The following is a 4,910-nucleotide window of genomic DNA, read 5'->3' as shown; positions in this document are numbered from 1 at the left end:
GACAAGATGCAACAGTGAAAGAACTTATAACAGAGATTTTGGCAATAAAAAATTTCATCCAGGATATAAATAACAAGATGATAAGCATGGAAAGAAGAATTAATCTAGCTGAAGAAAGAATCTCAGAACTTGAGACCAGAACATGGTGTTAATCCAGTCTGTAAAAAACATAGAAAGAAGACTCAGAAAGAAAGAACAAAGCCTACAAGAGATGTGTGATTATATCAAGAGGCTGAACCTATGCCTGATTAGTATCCCAGAAGAAGAAAGGGAAATGGATAACAACTTGGAGCAAGTATTCCAGGAAATAATCCAAGAAAACTTTCCCCACCTCACCAGAAATGTGACCAACCAAGCACAAGATATATAGAGAACTCCCACAAGACATCAAATGAGAAGACCAACCCCTAGACACATAGTAATTCACCTACACAAAGTAGGCACAAAAGAAAAAATCCTAAAGGTAGCAAGAGAGAAAGGTCAGACTACTTACCAGGGAAAACCAATCAGAATAGCAGCAGACCTATCAGCAGAAAAACTACAAGTAAGAAGGGACTGGAGCCCTATATTCAAAGTCCTCAAAGATATGCAATTTAAACCAAGAATTTCCCTACCCAACCAAACACAGCCTCAACAGTGATGGAGAATTAAAGTCCTTCCCAGACATCCATCGCTAAGAGATTATGCAGCTTCCAGACCAGTCTACAGGAGACACTTAAAAAGGTATTAAGCACAGAAGAAAGAAGAAAAACATTTACCACACACTTCCCAAAAGAACAGCAGAGCATAGAATCAGCAGAGAATACAGCCCAAGAAACTTCAAAACACACACATACATTAACCCCAAAGCCAAAAGAAAACAAGTAAACAAAGAAAAAACTTTATAAGAACCTATGACAGGAATGAACAATCATATATCAATAATCAGCCTGAATGTGAATGGACTAAATACACCTCTGAAAAGACACAGAATGACAGATTGGATAAGAAACCATGACCCAATTATTTGCTGCATCCTAGAGATTCATCTGACTACAAGGGATGCACACAGACTCAAACTTAAAGGATGGAAAACAAGTTTCCAGGCAAATGGGTCACAAAAGAAGACAGGAGTTGCAGTCTTAATATCAGACAACACAACCTTTAAGCTATCAAAAATTTAGAGATGTACAAGGACACTACATAATGATAAAAGATTCAATCCATCAACAAGAAATATCCATCCTAAGCATATACATATAAAGCACATATAAAGCAACTACTAAGTAAATATCCATCCTAAACATATACATATAAAGCAACTACTAAGTAAACTAAAAACAGATATTGACTCTAACACTATTATAGCAGGGGACTTAAATATCCCACTGACAACCCTAGATAGATCATAAGGCAAAAAATCGAAAAGGAGATACAGAGCCTAAACTTTATACTCAACCTAATGGACTTAATAGATACCTGCAGATCATTCCACCCAACAAACACAGCATATACATTCTACTCATTGCCACATGGAACATACTCCAATATTGATCACATCCTTGGCCATAAATCAAGCATAAACAAATTCCATAAGGTTGAAATCTTGCCATGCACATTCTCAGACCACAGTGAAATAAAAATCAATATCAACACCAACAACATTTCCCCAAATCCCACAAAGACATGGACACTAAATAGCATGATGCTGAACAATTACTAAGTCAACACTGAATTCAAAGCAGAAATTGAAAGACCCCTGGAAACAAATGAAAATATAAAAACATCTTACCAAAACCTCTGGGATGCCCTGAAAACAGTTCTCAGAAGGGAATTTATATCTCTATAAGTACACATCAAGAAAATGGAAAAATCACAAGTTATGAGCCTAACAAATCCCCTAAGGGAGCTGGAAAGAGAAGACCACCAAAACCCCAGCTTTAGCAGAAGAATCCAAATCACCAAAATAAGAGCCCAAATAAAAGACATAGAAGACAAAAATATCATAGAAAACATCAACAAAACAAAAAACTGGTTCTTTGAAAGACTTAACAAGAGTGATGACTCCCTAGCCAGAATGACCAAGAAAAAGAGAGAAAAATCCCAAATAAACACAATCAGAAATACAAAAGATCAGGTCATAACTGACCCCGAAGAAATACAAAAGATTAACAGAGATTACTATGTACACCTATATGGAAACAAACTGGATAACCTAAATGAAATGGAGAACTTTCTGACATCACACAACCATCCCAGGTTGAAACAAGAAGACATTGAGACACTAAATAGACCAATAACAACCCAGGAAATTGTCTCTGTCATAAAAAAAACTACCTACTCAATAAAACTCTGGACCAGATAGCTTTCCAGCAGAATTCTACAGAATGTACAAGGGGGAGATGATATCAATCCTACTGAAAGTATTCCAGGCAATTGAGAAAGATGGAATTCTCCCCAAATCATTTTATGAAGCTAAATCACACTGATACCCAAACTGAGTAAAGATACAACAAAAAAAAGAGAACTACAGGCCAATATCCCTTATGAACATAGATGCAAAAATCCTCAACAAGATTCTAGCAAATCAGGTCCAAAAACACATCGCAAAAATCAGCCACCATGACCAAGTAGGCTTCTTCCTCAGGATGCAGGGCTGGTTCAACATTCACAGGACCATAAGTGTCATTAAATACATCAAAGGATGTAAAAACAAGAACCACAAGATTATCTCATTAGATGCAGAAAAAACTTTTGATAAAATCCAACATCCCTTCTTGATAAAACCCCTCAAACACCTAGGTATAGAAGGAACATGCCTCAATATAGTAAGTGCCATCTATGATAAACCCATAGCTAACATATTGCTAAATGGACAGAAACTGGAAACATTTCCCCTGAAAACTAAAACAAGACAAGGCTGCCCACTCTCACACCTCTTGTTCAATATTGTGTTGGAAGTCCTAGCTTGGGCAATTAGACAAGAGAAGAAAATCAGGGGTATCCAAATAGGAAAAGAAGAAGTCAAGTTATCCCTCTTTGCTGATGACATGATCCTATACCTTGAAAATCCAAGAGAATCTGTCAAAAACCTGTTTGCACTGATAAAGGACTTTGGCAAAGTCTCAGGGTACAAAATAAATGTGCAAAAGACAGTTGCATTCCTATACACCAAAAAGAAGCAGGCAGACCCAAATAAAAAGTACAATTCCATTCACAATAACCACACAAAAAAATGAAATACCTCGGCATCTTCCTAACCAGAGAAATGAAAGACCTTTACAATGAGAACTACAAAATGCTGCTCAAAGAAATCCAAGAAGACACAAACAAATGGAGAAATATTCCATGCTCATAGATAGGAAAAATCAAAATTGTTAAAATGTCCATCCTACCAAAGGCAATCTACAGATTCAATGCAATAACCATTAGGTTACCAACATCATTCTTCTCAGACCCGGAAATGACAATACAGAAATTCATATGGAAACATAAATGCACACGAATAGCCAAACCAATTCTTAGCAATAGAAACAAAGCAGGAGGTATCACACTTCCAGACTTCAATCTTTACTGTAATGCTACAGTAATCAAAACAGCCTGGTATTGGTACAAGAACAGGCACATAGACCAATGGAACAGGATAGAGATTCCAGAAGCAGAGCCTCAATTCCTCAACCAACTCATCTTTGACAAAGCCTCCAACAACAACCACTGGGGAGAGGAGAACCTATTCAGGAAATGGTGCTGGGAAAACTTGCTGACCACATGCAGAAAATTGAAACAGGACCCCTACCTATCACCATACACAAAAATTAACTCTAAATGGATCAAAGACCTAAATGTAAAACCTCAAGCTGTTAGAATCTTAGAAAATGCAGGAGACACACTTATGGAAATTGGAACTGGCAACCAATTCCTATATAGAACCCTAAAGGTCAATACCTTAAGAACTAAGATAGACAAGTGGGACCTCGTCAAACTTATGAGTTTCTGCAAAGCAAAAGAAACCATCAAGAGTGCAGGGAGACAGCCCACAGAATGGGAAAAAATATTTGCCAATTGTTTACATGATAAAGGTTTAACATCTAGGATCTACAAGGAACTCAAATGTGCCAAAAGGAAAAACACAAACAGCCCAATTAAAAAGTGGGCAAAAGACATGAATAGACACTTCTCAAATGAAAATATACGGTAGCCAACAGACACATGAGAAAGTGTTCATCCTCACTCATCATCAGAGAAATGCAAATCAAAACTACATTGAGATACCACCTAACCCCAGCAAGAATGACCATCATTGATAAAACAAACAACAACAGATGCTGGTGAGGATGTGTAGAAAAAGAACACTTCTACATTGCTGGTGGGAATGCAAATTAGTGCAGCCTCTTTGGAAGACAGTGTAGCGATTTCTGAAAGAACTAGAAATTGACCTTCCATATGACCCAGCAATTACCCTATTGGGAATATACCCAGAGGAACTCAAATCATTCTACAAAAAAGATACCTGCACATATATGTTTGTTGTAGCTCTATTCATAATAGCAAAAACATGGATCCAACCATGTTGCCCATCAAAGCTGGACTGGATAAAGAAAATGTGGTACATATACACAATGGAATATCATGCAACCATAAAGAAGGACAAATATATGTACTTTGCAGCAACTTGGATGGATTTAGAGTTGCTCATACTCAGTGATCTGTCACAGAAACAAAAAACAGAGTACCATATGTTCTCACTCATAAGCAGAACTTGAACAATTATAATAGTATAAAAAAGGAATTGACAGTATTGAGAAACTGTTTTGGGGGTGGAATTGGCAGTTGAGGAAAACTGCTAGGGGAGGAAGGGGCATACCTCATCAACAAGGTTACCTGCATAATCAATGTTTGTATACCTGACCCTGAATTGTACCCCACATCTT

Source organism: Carlito syrichta, unplaced genomic scaffold (assembly GCF_000164805.1).
Source record: "Carlito syrichta isolate Samal-C Ts95f unplaced genomic scaffold, Tarsius_syrichta-2.0.1 Scaffold302542, whole genome shotgun sequence".
Taxonomy (NCBI): Eukaryota; Metazoa; Chordata; class Mammalia; order Primates; family Tarsiidae; genus Carlito; species Carlito syrichta.
Note: the sequence above shows the minus strand (reverse complement) of the source record.